The sequence below is a fragment of the Pongo abelii genome, chromosome 2, assembly GCF_028885655.2.
Source record: "Pongo abelii isolate AG06213 chromosome 2, NHGRI_mPonAbe1-v2.0_pri, whole genome shotgun sequence".
Classification (NCBI taxonomy): Eukaryota; Metazoa; Chordata; class Mammalia; order Primates; family Hominidae; genus Pongo; species Pongo abelii.
In genome coordinates, this window is record NC_085928.1 from 112736788 (window position 1) to 112756922 (window position 20135).

At 37.8% G+C, this 20135-nt stretch overlaps 1 protein-coding gene across 16 annotated transcripts in view; it reads left to right on the forward strand.

The window, feature by feature from the left end:
* The window catches only part of ULK4 (unc-51 like kinase 4), a 727378-nt gene that overhangs the window by 209174 nt on the left and 498069 nt on the right, over positions 1-20135 (forward strand).

A 20135-nucleotide genomic window follows, 5' to 3' on the forward strand; every position in this document is an offset into this window, starting at 1 on the left:
GACCTCTGAAGCTATAGCAGGGTGAGAAATGCCTGGTATGTCCTTGATATGGTTTGTCTCTCTGTCCCCACCCAAATCTTACCTTGAATTATAATCCCTGTAATCCCCACGTGTCAAAGGTGGGACCAAGTGGGAGTAATTGGATCATGGGAGTGGTTTCCCCCATTCTGTTCTTGTGATAATGAGTGAGTCTCACCACATCTGATGGTTTTTTAAGTGTCTGGCATTTCCCATGCTGGCACTCACTCCATCCTGCTGGCTGTGAAGAAGGAGTCTGTTTTTCCTTTACCCTCTGCCATCGTTGTAAGTTTCATGAGGCCTCCCCAGCAGTGTGAATTAATTAAACCTTTTTCCTTTATAAATTACCCAGTCTCAGATATTTCTTCACAACAGTGTGAGAATGGGCTAACACAGCCCTAGATCTGAGAACAATCCAAAGCAGGGTGTTGAGATGGTTCTGGTTTGTACCTTTGGGAGTCGATATTAGACCAGTGGCTTGGTTTTAATTTTCCTTATTGTAAGATTCTGGAATAAGTAGCTGAAGGCTCAGAAGGAGGAGCAGGGCAGGGGGTGAGAGTTTATGGACTGGTAGGAAGGACAGGTCTTTCTCCTGGCTTGTAACTCTTTTCTCTAAAAGGAGGAGCTGTTCTAGATGCTCCTCAAGTTTGCTTCATGTTCTGATGCTTTCTTATTAACACCTTCTGAACCATCTGATCCATGCTGTATGGAAGCCCAGAGGAGCCCTGACAGTTTGGTTTAATGTCTGTTTCTAGATCCAAGGTTTTACTTGTTCTAGAGTACTGAGCAGAGCCTGGTATTGCTGAGATTGATCTAGATTAGGAGTGGACAATTTTTTTTTTCCTGGTAACAGTGAGAGAGTAGGCTTTGTAGGTCAAGAGGCAAAATTGGGGCTATTATATACCTTCCTATATAACAAACAAGACAACACATTTCCATGTGTATTTTTGGAGACAGGGTCTTATTCTGTTGCCCAGGCTGGAGTGCAGTGGTGTAATCATGGCTCACTGGAGCCTTGATCCCCACACCAGGCCCAAGCGATCCTCTCACTTCAGCTTCCGGAGTAGCTGGGACTTTAGGTGTATGCCATCATGCCCAGATACTTTTTAAAATATTTTGATAGAGACAGGGTCTCACTGTGTTGTCCAGGCTGGTCTTGAACTCCTGGGCTTGAGTGATTCTCTTGCCTCAGCTTCCCGAAGTGCTAGGATTACAGGCATGAGCCACCATACCCAGCCTACATATTTTTTATTGACATAAAAAATACCAATATTAATTGAATGAAATTTTTCTTTTGTAATACAGGTCTGTTAAGGAGAAGAAGAGAATTCTTTTTTCGGGGAAGGGGGAGATAACATTTTGCTTAATTGGGGATCAAAGTTAGTGTCCTTATCATTAAATCAGTTGCAAATGTTCTTCTCAGTGCTGATTTTTAATGTGATTTAATGTGTTTTGTCTTTGAAAATGTCTTCACACAGATAGATACTGCCAAATAACAATATCAACTCATGAACGTATGATTTTAATTAAGCAGATTTGTCACTGGGAAGGCATTTGTAGAATTCTGTTAGGTTCTTCTCTTGATTTTTGTGTGTCAGGATGTCATTACATTGTAGATCAATCACTTCCAGTTGAGGGGTGTGGAATTTCCTAACAAACCTCCTTGTTTCTCATCTTTTAGGGATCATTGGTTTTCCTTGTCCAATGTCTTGAAGTGTGATGTTTCATGTATTTTGGCTATTTTTTGGTTGTTTTATATGGGAAGGTGAATCCTGTTTCTGTTAGTCCATTATGGCCAGAAGTGGAAGTTGCTCTTGTCTATTTATTTTTAATGGCCTCACCGCTGGCTTTGCTCCCTCTCATTTGTCTTTGCGTTTACCATCATTTTTCACTGGAACAACTAATATAGCTTCTCAACAGTTCTACCATATAGAGTTAGAGCAAGAAAAGAGAAAAACAAAAAAAGGAGAAAATAAAACAATAAAAGAGAAAGAACAAGTAAAAAAGTGTCTCAATGGATGCTGTTACATCATTTCCTGTATTCACAGTCTGGTTTCTATATAGGAGCTAGAGTACCTACACACTGCAAATCAGCTTTTGTTTCTTCCCTGCTCGGACTCCTCCAGTAACACCCAGTCACTCTGAAATAATACCCCTGTTCCTCACCATGTCCTACCAGTCCTGCCTTGTCTAGTTCTTGCCCTTGTGTTAGCCCTTGTCTTATTTGGGCATGCTCCATTCCAGCCCCATGGCTTGCCTGTTGCATTTTGAATGCACTAAGCCTATGCAGTCACCTCAGGGCTCTTCTTGGTTGCTGTTTCCTGTGCGTATGATCTCTTCCTTCAGATGCTTGCGTGACTGGCTTCCTCAGATCATTCAAGTCTCTGTCCAAGGTTTACTTCTTCTGAGAGCCACTCTGATGATGCTATCTAAAATACTTCCTGTAACCTCAACTTCAGAAACTCTTTAACTGGAAGGAACTAAACCACTTACACCTTCAGATATTGGGTATGACACATGTGGTCCTTCCTCCCTGGGAATTGCTGTGACTTATCTCTGAATAAATGTTTAGAAGCTGAAGCAGTGGTGGGAACATAGTGGTCTGAAGGCATGCCCCTGACACTGACCTCCACTCTTCTCACTCTCTGGAGCAACACACCAAACAGGGTGAGTGTAGAGAGAGGGTCCGGAAGGTGACCTTAGCCTTGCAGGGGAGGTAAGGTAGGCTCCATTTTTCCTGCACTGTGTGGCAGAGATGGTGCTCCTGTCTTTGGGCTCCTAAGCTCAGCATGAATAGTAGAACTTGGAGCTTCTGTAGGGTCTAAAATGCAGATGCTTTCTACATATGGTGGTTTGGGCTTGCAGTCTTATCCCCACAAGATCTTGAGCAGAACGGAAATGGTGGGCCAATCCGACCCTGTCTGTAAGGTTCTAGAAAGACTACGCCACCTTCCTGTCCTTGAAGAGAACAGCTCCCTCTTAATACCTGCTTCTTTGCCACACCTGTCCTGATTGGGCACTGAGTAGGTTAAGAAGTCAATAGGCAGAGATTTGTCCCAGCCCGTTTAGGGAAACATAGTACTTGAAAGAGAAAGAATGGGAAGACCAGGCAGGCCTGCCCGCTCGCCCACCCTCCCTCCTTCCCTCCCTCTCTCTCTCTCTCTCTCTTTTTTTTTTTTTTTTTTTTTTTTTTTTTGAGATGGAGTCTCACTTAATCTCCGCTCACTGCAATCTCTGCCTCCCGGGTTCAAGCAATTCTTCTGCTTCAGCCTCCTGAGTATTTGGGACTACAGGTGCCCGCCACCACGTCCAGCTAATTTTTGTATTTTTAGTAGAGACAGGGTTTCACCATGTTGGTCAGGCTGAACTCCTGACCTCAAATAATCCACCCACCTTGACCTCCCAAAGTGCTGGGATTACAGGTGTGAGCAACCACACCCGGCCAGACCAGGCATTTCTTGTGGAGGCAGAACTAAGGAAGAGAGAAAAAAGAATTTTAACAAATATTGAAAACTCTATGGAGAAGGCAGTGTTTTTTTTGTTTTGTTTTTTTTTTTTGAAAGTCTAGAACTGGAAGAGAATGGCCTCTGCTAGGGATAGCATTAGTGCTTTGAAAGGCAGTATTAAAGGGTACATTGAACCATTCAGAGCAGATGACAAAGACAAGGAAACTTGAGAGGAAACAATAAGAAATAGGGAGTGGAGGTCCAGGAGATCTCACATGCCAAGTGCCAAGAACATTAGGAGGAGTAAAGAACAGATGGAGGAGGATTTCCAGTTGAGGAAATCATTGCAGTAATCTTCTGGTTGAACATGTTCTCTTCTGATACTGTACTCAAATGAGAATAAAAGAATTAAAAGGCACAAAACCACAAGGGCAGAAGCAAAGGGAAAGATGGCTAAAGCAGACGAATGTTGTTACCTTGTCTTTGTATTTTGGAAGTTGAAAATTACCAGACTCCATGATTAAAGGCAGTGCTCGTTTATTAAACTGACAGTTTCCATGGGTCAGGAGTCTGGGCTTGGTATAACTGGATCCTCTGCTCACATCTCACATACTTGATGTCAAGGTGTTGGCTGGTGCTGAGATTCTCAGTTGAGGCTCAGAGTCCTCTTCCAAGCTCACTGATTCTTGGCAGAATTCATGTTCTTGCAGTCTTTGGACTGACATCCTCACTTTCTTGCTGGTATTTGGCTGGGGTTCATGCTCAGCTTCAGGAATCTGTCCTTCTTCATTGACAGTTTACTGCATACCTGTTTACTTTCTCTTGGTGGCCAGCAAGATTGCTTCTCATGCCTTGAGAAGCAGAGACTCATTCCCCTCATGCTTCAAACATCTTTGACTTCCCTCCTCTGCCATCAGTCAGAGAAAATGAGTTTTAAATGTCTCACTTGATTAGCTTAGGCTCACTCAGATTATCTCTGTATCTTAAGATTAATGGAATTGGGACTTTAATTATGTCTTCAAACTCACTTCCCAATACAGATGCTCCTTGATTTACAATGGGGTTACATTTCAGTAAACCCATCATAAGTTGAAAATATCATGTCAAAAATGCATTTAATACATCTAACCTACTGAACATCATAGCTTAGCCCAGCCTACCTTAAATGTGCTCAGAACACTTACATTAGCCTATAGTTGGGCAAAATCATCTAATGCAAAGCCTTTTTTAATTTTTTTGAAACAGAGTCTTGCTTAGTCATGCAGGCTGTAGTGCAGTGGTGTGATCTTGGCTCACTGCAGCCTCTGCCTCCCAGGTTCAAGTGATTCTCCTGCCTCAGCCTCCTGAGTAGCTGGGATTACAGGTGCGTGCCGCCATGCCTGACTAATTTTTGTATTTTTAGTAGGGACAGCGTTTCACCACGTTGACCAGGCTGGTCTTGAACTCCTGACCTCAAGTGATCCACCTGCCTTGGCCTCCCAAAGTGCTGGGATTACAGGTGTGAGCCACCGCTCCCTGCACACAAAGCCTGTTTTATAATAAAGTGTGGAATATCTCATGTAATTTATTGAATACCTCCCTGAAAGTGAAAAGCAGAATGGTTATATGAGTATTCCATGTATGGTTTCTACTGAATATTGTTTTTGCACCATTGCAAACTAACATATCATAAAATTGCAAATTGAATCATTGTAAGTTGGGGACCAGCTGAAGTATCTAGATTAGTGTTTGAATAGCCGGGATGGTGGGGCTTTGGGGGCAGGGGGATCTTTAGCATTCTGCCAACCACCACCATCCCCAGAATGGAGGGCTACACAGTTGTGGAAAGGCACAAGGAAGATGTCTGTACACAGCCATGGAATCATCTACAAGATATTATCCTGATAAAAGTCAGATGTAGAACAGTATTCATAGCATACTATTAATACCTTTTTGTCTAAGAAAGGGGGTGAAAACAGAGAAGATATGTGCCTTTACTAATATTTTACAAAAGACAGAATGGAAAGTTAAATAAATTACAAGAGTGATAATTTACAGGATTAGGAAGAGAATAAGGAAGGTGCAGGGGCAGGAGTGAGCTATACTTCTCTGAATGTACCTGCTTTATGGTCTAGACTTAAGAACCATGTAAATGTTTTATGTAATGTTAAAAATAGAAATAAAAATAAAATGGTCTTTAAAAGTTGAAAACAATCTGTGTGTCAAGTTTGTGGTATGATTCCCCAGGGAAGAGATATTTAAAGCGAGTGCGTTTAAGTCACGGTATTATGGCAGAATATTTCTATCATAATATATTTTAGTGACCAAAATCCCATTAAGAAACCTTAAACTGCATTCAGTGTTCTTCTTGTCAGTGTTAATATATGTATTGCCATTTGAAACTATTATTTATATATATATATGGTATGTGCATGTCTGTGTGTGTGTATATATATAAAATATATATCGTGTGTGTATATATATGGTCTCTATATATGGTGTGTGTGTGTATGTGTGTGTATATATATATGTGGCCTCTCTATATATGTATGGTGTGTGTATGTGTGTGTGTATATATATATATAGTCACTCTATATATGGTAAGGTAAAACTAACAATTATGCGAATTCCAGTAATAACCAATATTATCAGTGTAAAATAAAATGTACAATTATAAAAATATAAGTAAAATTCTCTCATCCTTAATTTGACTCAAAAGTGTTAGAATAAACTCATTTATTTTTCTATCCTTTTAAAGAAATTATATATTTCATAGTTGTGTCTACTTGTGTTAGTTTGCTCAGGCTGTCATAACAGAGTATGACAGATTGGGCAACTTAAACAACATAAATTTATTTTCTCACAGTTTCATCGGCTACAGATCCAAGATCAAGGTGTCGACAGGTTTGGTTTCTGGTGAGGTCTTTCTTCTTGGCTTACATAGAGGGCTGCCTTCTTCCTGTGTCGTCGCATGGCCTTTCCTTTGTGTGTGTGCACTCATGGTGTCTTTTCCTCTTTAAGGACACCATTGCTGCTGGATTAGGTGCCCCCCCACATGATGTCATTTAGCCTTAATTACCTCCTTAAATCTCCAAATACAGCCCTATCTCCAAATACACACCTCTCTTCAAATATAGTCACATTGAGGGTTAGGGCTTCAACATATGAATTTTGGGGGGAACAGAATTCAGTTTATAACACTAAGAAGCTAGTATTCAAGTTTTAATTCCTAACTACCATTTTCTACTCAAATCGTGGTCTCTTGTATAAATAGGTTCCAAGTCTCTGGCATAGCTTTGCATTTAGGCCAGAAATGAACAAATTGAGGCTGGGACATGTCATTCCTGAAAGCAAGGAAGTTATCAGAGACTTCTAAGGTCATGTTAAAAAGAATGCAGGAGCCAATGTGAAGGAGCTTCCACTGGCCAAAGATGGAATTTCGAGAGTTCTTTATATATTTTAGACACGAGTCCACTGTCAGATAAACGGTTTGCAAATTTTTTTCTCCATGTGTAGCTTGTCATCTTAACAGGATATTTTACAGAACCAAAGTGTTGAATTTTAATGGGTTCACTTTATCATTTTTTCCTTTAATGGTTTGTATTTTTGATGCCAAGACTAAGAACTCTGTCTAGATCCCAAAGATTTTCTCCCATGTTTTAAAAAATATTTTTTATGGTTATACGCTTTACATTTAAGTTTGTGATCCATTTTGAGTTAATTTTCTGCATAAAGTATAAAGTTTAGTTAGAGATTTTCTTTTAGTTTTGGTTTTTGCCTGTGGATATTTAATTGCTCTGGTGTTATTTGTTGAAAAGGCTATCTTTCCTGCATTCAGTTGCTTTTGTACCTTGTCAAAAATCATTTGGGCATATTTGTGTTGGGGTTGCTTCTGGGTTCTCTAAACTTTTCAGTTGATCTGTGTGTCTGTCCCTTTATCAATACAACGTTGTCTTGATTACTGTAATTAAGATTACTTGACCATAATAAGGCTTAATATTGGGCAGAGTGATTCCTCTCTTTTTATTCTTTTTTGTGAAGATTGTTTTAGCTGTTCTGGGACCTATATGCTTTTCCATATAAGCTTTGAAATGAGCTTGTTTATATTTGCCAAAACCTTGCTGGGCTTGCATTAAACTAATGCATCAATACAGGGATAGTTGATATATTTACTGTATGGTCTGCAGATCCTTGAACGTGGTGTCTCTATTTATTTAGTTTTTTTTTTTTAACCTTCTTTCATTAGCATTCTATAATTTCAGCATGTTTTGTTAAGTATATACCTAGTATTTCTTTTTGGAGGGGAGCAATTGTAAATGATATTGCATCATTAATTTCAGTTTCCACATTTAATTGATGTGATTTTTGTGTTTTTTGATTTTATCTTCTACAACCTTACTAAACTCATTTATCAGTTGTAGGTTTTTGTTTTTTTTTTTTTTTTTTTGTAGGTTCCAGGAGATTTTCTATATAGCCAATCATGTCATCTGCAAATGTGGACAGTTTTATTTTTTTCTGTCTTGTTTGTGTGCCCCTTATTTTCATTGCCTTATTTTAGTATTTAGAATTTCCAGTACTATGTTGAATGAGAGTGGTGAGAACAGATGTTCTTGCTTTGTTTCTGGCCTTGTAGGGAAAGCATTTTTAGGCGTCCACTGTTAAGTATGATGTTAACTCTAGATTTTTTTGTAGATATTCTTTATCAGTGGAGGAAGGTCACTCTCATTCTGTATCTCCAATTTTCTTAGAGTTTTTTTTTCTCTCATCATGAGTGAATGTTGGATTTGTCAAATGCTTTTTCTCTATCGATTAATATAACAATATGATTTTTTTAGCTGTTGCTATAATATATTATGTTGTTTTTCAAATTCTACAGCAGTTGCATACCTAGAGTAATCTCACGTGGTCACAGTGTGTTAATTCTTTTATATTTTGCTGAATTTGATTTGCTAATATTTTGTTGAGGATTTTTACCTTTAAGTTCATGAGAGATACTGGGTTATAGTTTGCTTGCTTTCTTTCTCCCTCCTTCCCTTCTTTCCTCTTAGTATTAATATAATACTAGCCTCATAAAATGGATTGTGATGTATGCCCTCTGTTTCTGTTTTCTGGAAGAGACTGTATGAAATGTGTTAATTTTTCTTTAAAATTTTTGTAGAATTCTCTAGTGAATCCATTGGGGCCTGCAGATTTATCTTCAGGAACTTTTAAATTACAAATTCAATTTCTTTAAATTGCAAGGCCATGCATATTTTAAAATTTTACTAGGTCAAGTTTTGGTAGTTTATGGTTTTTGAGGAATTCGTCAATTTTTAAAAAATTATTGTGTTATTAAATATTTTTTCTAGTATTCCATTTTATCTTTTTACTACTGAAGTATTTGTAGTGATATCCCTTTTCATTCCTGATATAGATGATGTGTACCTCTTCTGTTTTTATTTTTATCAGTTTTGCTAGAGATTTATTATCATGGTTTTTTTGAGTGACCAGCTTTTTGTTTTCTCTATCATTTTTCTGTTTTCAGTTCATTCCCTGATTTTTATATTTTCCTTCTGCTTGCTTTGTTTTGCTCTTTTTCTACTTTCTGAAAGCAGAAACAGATTATTGATTTGAAACCTTTTCTCTTTGTAAAAGGTCTCATGTAGCATTATTTCTATAACTCTCTCTCTCAAATGCTTTTGTAGCATTTGCATAGATTTGGATTTTTAAAAAAAATGTTATGTAGTTTAATGTATCTTTTTAATTTCCTTTGAAACTTTCTCATTGATCCATGTATTATTTAGGGATGTCTTATTTAATTTCCACATATTTAGAAATTTTTCTGTTGTCATTATGTTATTGATATATAGTTTGATTTTATTATGGTCAGAGAACACACTTGCTGTGATTTCAGTTCTTTTAAATTTGTTGAGGTTTGTCTTGTAGTTTAATGTATGGTCTATTTTGGTGAATGGTACAGGGCGCTTGAAAAGCATGTACATTCTGTTACTTGTTGGTGGAGATGTTCTTTATATGTCAATTAGATTTTGTTATTTCATTGCGTTGTTTAGATATTCTCTATTCTTACTGTTTTTCTTTCTAATATTTCTATCAATTTCTGAAAGTAGGGTGTTGGAGTCTGCAGTTATAATTGTGGCTTTGTCTGTTTCTCTTTTCACCTCTAACAATTTTTGCTTTCTAACAAATTTTGCTCTGTATTTGGAGGCCTCTTTGTTTGCTGCATACTTACTTAGGGTATTATGTTTTCTTGTGTACAGATGCTTTTATCATTATGTAAGTCCATCTTTGTCTCTAATAATTTTCTCTGAAGTTTACTTCATTTGATATTGATACAGCCACTCCTGCCTTTATTTTAAATTAATGTTTGCATTTTATACCTGCTTTCATTTTTTTACTTTAAATTTATCTATATCATTGCATATGAGGCAAGTTTCTTATAGGCAGCACATTGTTGGGTAATAATTTTGTATCACCTCTGCTGTTTCTGCCTTTTAATTGGTATGTTTGGACCATTTACATTTAAGATGATTACTGATATGTTAAGGTTTAAGTCTGACATTTTATTCTTTATTTTTTTTCTCTTTGCTTACCTTTCTTTGGGTTATCTGAACATTTGGGATTCTTTGATTTATATATAGCACTGTTGAGTATATCACCTTGCATAGTTTCCTTAGTGGTTGCTCTAGTTGTTGCAATATACATACATAACTTATAATAGCCTCTTAGTCATAATCTGTTATCACTGCGAATGAAGAGTAAACACCTAGTTTACTTTTATTTTCTCTACTTTCCTTTTATTTTCCCTACTTTCCCTTTACTATCCCTACTTTTAAAATATAATTGTCTTGGCCAGGCACGGTGCCTGGCCAACGTGGTGAAACCCCTTCTCTACTAAAAATACAAAGATTAGCCGTGCGTGGTTGTGTGCGCCTATAGTCCCAGCTACTTGGGAGGCTGACGCAGGAGAATTGCTTGAACCTGGGAGGTGGAGGTTGCAGTGAGCCAAGATTGTGCCACTGCACTCCAGCCTGGGCAACAGAGCAAGGCTCCCTCTCAAAAAAGAAAAAAAAAATTGTCTTAAGGTTGTTCTCTCTGCATGCATTGAGCAGTTTTCAGATGGTGTTATATTTTTTGCTTTTAATCATCAAATATGATTTAAGAAATTTATTGGAAGTAAATTAGACTGTTACATCTACCTCTAACTTACCCATTCTGATGTTCTTCTTTTTTTATATTCTTAGCCTTCTATTATCACTTCTTTAGGATTAGAGAACTTTCTTTAGACATTTTTTTAAGGGTGTGTTTGCTGTTGGAAAAAAAAAGGTTACTTTTCTTTGAGAAATCTTATTCCCCCTTTATTCCTGAAGATTACTGCATTTAGAACTTGTAGTTGACAGGTTTTTTTTTTTCTTTTTAGTCGTTAAAATTTTTCTACTTTCTTCTGTCCACTATGGTTTCATATCATAGTTTCAAATCTGTTATTTCTGTTAGTATTCCTTTATAAATAATGTGTTATTTCTTTATTTTGAAGATGTTTTCTTTGCTTTTAGGAGTTAGAAGTTTAATTGTGATATATCTTTGGTGTGGGTTATTTGGTTTAATCCTATTTGGAGTTTGATCAGCTTCTTGAATATATAGATTTATGTCTTCTGCTGAATTTGGATATTTTTCAGGCATGATTTCTTTGAATACTTGTTCAGTCCCATTTTCTCTCTCTTCCCCTTTTTGGGACTTTGATGATATGAATGTAAGTTATTTTGTTATTCTCCTACTGATCCCTGAGACTATTTTTTTCTTTTGTCTATTTTTTCTCTGTTTTTCAGATTTCATAAGTTTAATTTATTTGTACTCATGTCCACTGGTTCTGTTCTCTGTCATCTACACTCTACTATTGAGCTTATCCAGTGAGGTTTTTATTTCAGTTATTGTGTTTTTTCAGTTCTATATTGTACGTTGGTTCTTTTTTATAACCTTTTTCCTTATCTGAGATTTTAAACAATTTCATTAGTTTTAAGAGAATTTGTAATGCTTTTTGAAACATTTTTATGATAGCTGCTTTGAAATCTTTGTTAGATCATTCTCGCATCTGATTCATACTAGTGTAGTATGTATTGATGGTCTTTTTTGATTCATGCGATTTTCTTGGTTCTCATTTTGATGAGTGATTTTAGATTACGTCCTGGACATTTTGCCTAGGTCTTGAGTCCTCATCTTGCTCTGTGTCATTAAGTCTTATTGTTGCTGAGTGGAGGTTTTATTGCTGGTTGCTGGACCTCACTGACACTGATTTTGTAGGGGAATCAGATCACTGCCTGCTTCTGCTGGTTGGGAATGGAAGATAGCTTTCCACTCAGACACCTTAATACTGTCACAGCAGGGAAATTAAAGAATGGCCTGTTTCTATTGGGCAGGGAATGGAGGATCCGCTCTCTGCTGAGTCTTACAGACACTACCCCGGCAGGGGAATTGAGTAACTGTTGACTGCTTCCACTTTACAGGGGATGGAATATTAGCTCCCTATTCTGCTTTGCCTATACTTCTCAGTTGGGGAATTGAAGTGGGCCACCTGTTTCCCTGGGGGTGGGTTAAGGTAGAAGATCAAATTCCCATGGTCCCACTAAAACTGTGGAGGACTGGGAAGGGAAGGGTTGTATGTGATTTTCCATTGTTGTGTTGTCAGAGCAGGGCAGGTATTGCTAGAAAGAATTTCTGTTGTTAGGCCATCTTTTTTCACTGATCCTTTGGCCAGGGAAAACAGGCTTTTCTTAGCGCTTTTTTGCGGGGATAGTTCTGGGTTGGAGGCTTGTCTAGCACCCTCTTGGAATACATGAGAGGCAATAAAGAAGGGAAGGAGACTTACTGCTATGTTGTTCCTCCAGTCCTTCATTCTGTAGCCAGTCCACCTTTTTTCCACCTTTCAGAGTCTTCCTGTGCTTGTTTTGATCCTACTCCATCTTGGCAGAACTGGAAATCCAAAGTCACTTTTAGAGTTGGTGGTATAGTAGTTAGCAGAGCTACTTTTCACAGTGACTTTTAAATACTGCTTGAGGAAATGTGAGTTGCTGCAGCCTTTTAAAAGGTGATTTAAGTGATTGGAAACATCTATGACTATTAACAATACACATTGCTTTGATTTTAACAGGCATGCATCTGATTTAGCCACTAGAAATAAAAGTGTGAATTGTTCAGGATATATGCTTGAGGTTATTTAATGCAGCATTATTTCTAAGTGGTGAATAAATGGAAATATAGTTAATATCCATTGGTATTGAAATGCTTCAATAAATAATGATATAGCTGTGATATAAATGATTCATTTGATTAACCTGGAAGGATATTCATTGTATATAGGTAAGTGAAAAAAGGCAAGGGCAGAGTTATATATTAATTATGAAGTTATGTTTGTAAAGCAAAAATGGCAAAACTTCTATTTGCATGTATTTGCATACAATTTCGTTAAAAAATGGATATGGAAGAATAATACCAAATTGCTTATCTGAGGAGGATGTGATGGTGAGATTATTTATCTTTACTCATTTGTATTTTTAGGCTGTTGTAATAAGCATGTTTCACTCCTATAATTAAATATATATGTATATATAAAATGAAGAAAAACAAACTAAAGGAAATATTAGCAATGGGTACTAGTTGGTTAAGAAGGGATTAAGGGGATCCTTGAGGCAGTGAAAGTTCACATCTTTTTAGACTTTTAGATTAAATTTAGTAATATAAATTATTGTCAGAAACGAATAGGCAGCCAGTGCAGACTATGGAAAATAGTTAGTAGCTGTTCCTTTGTGCTTTGCAGCCCAGGTATTGTATTCATGTGCATATAAAATGCAAGGTTGAATATAAAGGTATGCAAAAGAGAGCCAGCCTTCAGGCTAGAGAGACGTTAAAATTCTCTGTGATGAGTTTATACAGAAAATTGTTCTTCCTTCCTTACTTGTCCCTTGAAACTGCACTAGCAACTGGAGTCCTGAACAAATCACAGTGCTGCCCATCTGCCTGAGAATGGAAGCCTCATATCGGTAGCCCAGGATGACCTTTGCTCCATTATGCAAATATGTTTTTCTGCATACCATCATCACCATTGGCCTTTTATGGATTACATTTTACATTTCAGCACATTTTCTGTGATGTCAGCTCTGAAATCTATCTAGCATGAGACAGGTGGTGAAATTGAGCTGTCAAGATCAGATAAAAATGATATGATGGCTCACAAATGTCCACCTATTTCTCCAAATGGCTTCATACTCATATTACTATGACAGGCGATAAAATAAGGCCTATGCATCTCTCAACATGATAATCCTTTTAGAGGATGAATAGTCTTGTAAGCTGATTGTATAGGTTTGCCGTGAGCCTGAAATGTCAGTGGCTCCTGATGGATCAGATTTTCGTAGAGTTTTTTTTTCCTTCCCCATAATATTGTTAATAATGTGGTAATCAGTGAAATAAAAAAAAAATCTGCTTTGATTTTAAAAGAAATATTTTTTAAAAGAAATATTTACTCTGGATAATTGGTTAACTGTGTGGGGAAAAATTATTTTCTCTGCTTCTACCGTACAAAAGCCAATTCCAGATGCATTGAAGAATTATATACCAAAAAGAAACCATAAACAGCTGGAAGAAAATATGTTTAAATATGGGCAAAGAAAGCTTTTCTGAGAAGAAGAGCAATGAAATAAACCATAAAAGGAAATACTGATAGTTTGGCTACATATAAATTAGAAAATTTTATATCTTCCAAAAATCGTAAATAAAATTTGTATGCTAACAAAAGCTGTAAAATTTTGCACCATATATAATAGTTAATCTGTGTATTATAAAGAGATTCATAATGATATGAATAGATATTCAGCATCATTAGTAATCAGTGAAATGCAGATTAATATGTTATGAGGAGCATTCCTTTTGCTGAGCCCTTGCAGAGCCTTCATCTTTGTCACTTTGCTCCCTTGTACACAGGCCCATTGAGCAAGCCCTGGGTGGCTGGAGAAGGAGTCTTTGTTGACATTTGGAGAACATGTCATCTTGTCCACTTGATTATTGAAAGCCTCCTCTGAAGTGGATGCCTGTTAGTGAACATGCACGTGCTCATTCTGAGAAGTCTACCCATATACTTCTTTCTTAGAACTTCTTGTCACCAGTTTTCAAATTCCTCAGTTTTCTGAGTTCCTGACCATCCTACTAAGCTGTAAGCCCCAGTGCCCATGAATCAGCATATATCTGAGTTGCATCTCAGTTTAAACACAGGGTGCAACACAATGTATTGTTTGAAGCTCTGCTCACTGGGAGGATGTTCTTTCCAGGGACACTTCTGATTAGGCTTGTAATGCAGCAGTCCACATTCATTTGGTGCCAGCACATTGTACCAAACCATTCGCTAACCCGATTCAGTGCTTTTCTTTGCCAGTTAGCTGGTCATAAACAATTCTTAATCAGGATTAAGTGAGAGAAGGCAACACAGAGGAGTATGTGTTGAAGGAATCTAAGCCACTGTTCATGCAATTTACTACTATATTTTTTGACATGTTGAAGCTCAGTCTCATAGTGATTGACTCATTTGATGATGGTTTACTGCTTTGCATACTTAACGTAGTGGCTTGGTGAGCCAGGTTAACGATAAGTAACTCAGGTCATGTGATCATTTGGTTTCAATCGCAATGTTTATTCTCTATCAGGAGCTTTTTATCAAAAGGAGAATAGTAATCCACATGTGAGAATGTGACTTTGCTCTTAAGCTGCACAGATGTGTATTGTGATTCACACTTATTGATGCTTCCCTGGGGCTCCATTTGCTGTAGGGGCTCAAGTAGTACTGGATATGCTAGGTCATAAGGCCTGAGTGGCTGAGCAACTTGTAGAATTGCTGCAGAGCCTTTACCTACTTCAACTCCATTAAAAACTAGTAAGTTTGTGAATTCTTCAGAAAATGAGAGGCACACATTCAAAGGTGGTATGTTTTACCTCTTAATTCACAAAAGCCCACCAAGCACTGTGCCTCTTTTTTTGGTTAGTCAACAGAAGATGCAATAACTTGTTTTTGACCTGGAGGGATGTCCCAACCTGCTGTAGACCACTGAGCTGCAGAAACCTGACTGAAGTGGTAGTCCCCTGAATTTTTCTGGAGTTTATTGCTCTCTCATATATCTTACTAAGCCAACTAAAAAGTACTCGCTGCTGATGTTTCCTCAGGTCCAACCAGCTTAATGTCATCAAAATAGTGTACAAATGGGATGTTTGGTGGGATGTCAAGATGTCCCAGATCTTTGCAGAGTGTTTTAGGGCCAAGGGTAGCAGAGTTAGCATGGCTTTGAGGCAAGGCAGTGAACATGAACTGTTTGCCCTGATGAGCAACAGCAAACACATGCTGGTAGTTCTTCTAAATTGATACGGAGAAAAAAACCTTTGCCAAGTCAATAGCACCCAAGATGCCAGGGCTATGATGATTTGCTCCAGTAGAAATATTACATCTTAAATTGCAGCTGCAATGGGAGTCACATATTTACATTTTGGATGATCTACTGTCATTCTTCAAGATCCACTACAGTCATATTCTAAGATGTTGCTTAGGCCAAATAGACTATTTTTAATTTTTTCCAATATAATCTGTTCAGTTGAACAAATAGTTTAAATGGGAATATTATCACACCTACATATTTTAAGTTTTTGCTCTTGATACTAATTTTTATGATTTGGTTTTATGTTGATATGGCTTACTAGAGAGGGGATGTACCAGACTTTCATTTGTCTCTTCTTACCATACTAGCCTACCTCCACAGATCAGATAGCCAATGTATGGATTCTGCTAATTGCTAAGTGGTCTATTCCAGTTATATATTTAGGAAATGAAGAATAATTACAGAGTAGGTCTATAGATGTGCTGGGGTCACTGTAATTTGAATTTGGGCCCAAACTTATTTATCATCTGGCCATCATAAGCTGAGAGATAATAGCTTTAATTACAAACAGAGGCATTAAATTGGACGATGAGTTTGCTGAGGATTCTGGCAGGGAGATGGAGAAGAGGAAAAATTCATTCCATATTTAAAGTACAAATTGTTTCTGCATGGGGGAAAACAACAGTTATAAATTAAAGGATGTGCATTAAACAGATAAAAATGGACTTAGATAGCGTGATGCCTCCAGCTTTGTTCTTTTGGCTTAGGATTGACTTGGCAATGTGGGCTCTTTTTTGGTTCCATATGAACTTGAAAGTCGTTTTTTCCAATTCTGTGAAGAAAGTCATTGGTAGCTTGATAGGGATGGCATTGAATCTATAAATTACCTTGGGCAGTATGGCCATTTTCACGATATTGATTCTTCCTACCCATGAGCATGGAATGTTCTTCCATTTGTTTGTATCCTCTTTCATTTCGTTGAGCAGTGGTTTGTCGTTCTCCTTGAAGAGGTCCTTGACATCCCTTGTAAGTTGGATTCCTAGGTATTTTATTCTCTTTGAAGCAATTATGAACGGGAGTTCACTCATGATTTGGCTGTTTGTCTGTTATTGATGTATAAGAATGCTTGTGATTTTTGCACATTGATTTTGTATCCTGAGACTTTGCTGAAGTTGCTTATCAGCTTAAGCTGGAAGCATCACACTACCTGACTTCAAACTATACTACAAGGCTACAGTAACCAAAACAGCATGGTACTGGTACCAAAACAGACATATAGACCAATGGAACAGAACAGAGCCCTCAGAAATAATGCCGCATATCTACAACTATCTGATCTTTGACAAACCTGACAAACACAAGCAATGGGAAAGGATTCCCTATTTAATAAATGGTGCTGGGAACACTGGCTAGCCATATGTAGAAAGCTGAAACTGGATCCCTTCCTTACACCTTATACAAAAAGTAATTCAAGATGGATTAAAGACTTACATGTTAGACCTAAAACCATAAAAACCCTAGAAGAAAACCTAGGCAATAACATTCAGGACATAGGCATGGGCAAGGACTTCATGTCTAAAACACCAAAAGCAATGGCAACAAAAGCCAAAATTGACAAATGGGATCTAATTAAACTAAAGAGCTTCTGCACAGCAAAAGAAACTACCATCAGAGTGAACAGGCAACCTACAGAATGGGAGAAAATTTTTGCAACCTACTCATCTGACAAAGGGCTAATATCCAGAATCTACAATGAACTCAAACAAATTTACAAGAAAAAAACAACTCCATCAAAAAGAGGGCGAAGGATATGAACAGACACTTCTCAAAAGAAGACATTTATGCAGCCAAAACACACATGAAAAAATGCTCATCATCACTGGCCATCAGAGAAATGAAAATCAAAACCACAATGAGATACCATCTCACACCCGTTAGAATGGCGATCATTAAAAAGTCAGGAAACAACAGGTGCTGGAGAGGATGTGGAGAAATAGGAACACTTTTACACTGTTGGTGGGACTGTAAACTAGTTCAACCATTGTGGAAGACAGTGTGGCGATTCCTCAGGGATCTAGAACTAGAAATACCATTTGACCCAGCCATCCCATTACTGGGTATATACCCAAAGGGTTATAAATCATGCTGCTATAAAGACACATGCACACATATGTTTATTGTGGCACTATTCACAATAGCAAAGACTTGGAACCAACCCAAATGTCCAACAATGATAGACTGGATTAAGAAAATGTGACACATATACACCATGGAATACTATGCAGCCATAAAAAATGAAGAGTTCATGTCCTTTGTAGGGACATGGATGAAGCTGGAAACCATCATTCTCAGCAAACTATTGCAAGGACAAAAAAGCCAAACACCTCATGTTCTCATTCATAGGTGGGAATTGAACAATGAGAACACATGGACACAGGAAGGGGAACATCACACACCGGGGACTGTTGTGGGGTGGGGGGTGGGGGGAGTGATAGCATTAGGAGATATCTCTAATGCTAAATGACGAGTTAATGGGTGCAGCACACCAACATGGCACATGTATACATATGTAACAAACCTGCACGTTGTGCACATGTACCCTAAAACTTAAAGTATAATAATAATAATAATAATAAAATGGACTTAGAGTGGAGTGAAGCAAGGAGAAAACTGTAGTGTTTTGAGTCTCTGTAAATAGCATATAGCCTCAGCAAGGAGCCAGTTGTGATATTGTCCAGAATGAATTCAAATGGGATGGATATCTACAATTTACATGTTATTCCAGTAGTCTACTGCAGATGAGAATATCTGAAGTAGAAATAGGCAGTGGAGTAGCTCGCTGATGGGCACATAGAGCTCGGTAGAACTCGAAGGGAATAGGGGTGACCCAGGGGAACTGGGATGATGGCATCTTTAAGGAGAAGCCTGAATTAAGTTAAAGCAAGGAGTGTGAATTCTTTATTTTTAAAACCTATATAACTGACTTTACACAATATAAATGGGCCATTCTATCCATAATATATTACTGGAATCTTGTCTTTTACTCATACCATTTGCAGGCAGTCAGTTCTTTTCTCTTGTGTTTCTCTTTCTCCTCTTCACCTGTACACTTTTAACTCCTAATTGCCTGCTTGTCTTCCTTTTCGCATTTATTAGCTTATCTGCTATCTGATTAATATCTCCCAAATGCCACTTTCATCAAATCATTTCTTTCCTTTAAACAATTTCCTTCCTTCAGTCTCCCTGCGATCCCTCTCTTTGTAGTTAGCATGACCTTTGTGCCAGGTTTTCTGGCACCCGATTCCTTTGTTCACAGGGTTGAGAAAACCTCATGTCGTCCCATCAGCACTACAGCCAAAACTTGTCTTGTTCCCTTGCCATTTAAGGCTTGAGGTGCTGCTGAGGTTCTGCCTACTCACCGGTCAGCGTTTTCCTTTTCGTGTTCTTGGGCCCTCTCTCAATCCATTTTATCTATACCATCACTGTTAAGAGGTTTTTGAAGGTTCTGACTGTGAATGGTACAATTTCCTGTTTTTAGGGCTAATGTGACTTTCTAGTGGGAGTATGTGAAAAAGGGAAGTAAAATGCTTCAATGCAACTTGGGAATTTAAACTGGAGTTTATCTTTGTAGTTTTAGGGCTCATAATAGGAGCTTAATGTACATTCCTTGCTTTCTTCCCACCTCAGTCTCTTCTTTGTTGGTTTCCGCTTTTCTGTTTCATGTGCTGAGCCTTCTTTTTTTCTCTTTCATCACTGTCCTTAGGTGATTTCATCTAATCCCCTGGCTTCAAACACTACCTGTGCGATGATATGCACTTAGATGAACTTTTCTCCACTCCAGGCTTATATTATCTTAACATATTCAATTGCATACACGAGAGGAGTTTTAAATTTAACATATACAAATCAAATATGCTTTCTAACTCCATCCCATCTCCCAGACTGGGAGTCAAAAACATTCAGTAGCACTTGATCCAGTTACTCAGTGATAGTCAAATACATTCAGTAACACTCTATCCAGTTACTCAAACCCAAACTTCTGAGTAACCCATATTTTTTTCTTATTCATTCAATTAATAAACAAGTCATATTGACTCTTCCTCCAAAAAGATGGTCCCCTGCTTACCTGCTTTTCATCTAGACTGCCCCAACCAAGCCAATAGCATCTCTTCTTTGCTCTGACACTGGTCTCCTAACTGATCTTCCTGCTTCTAGTTGTTCAACTCCCCCCACCCCAATAATATGTTTTCCACACAAAAGCTGGAAAAATTTGATGAAAACATCT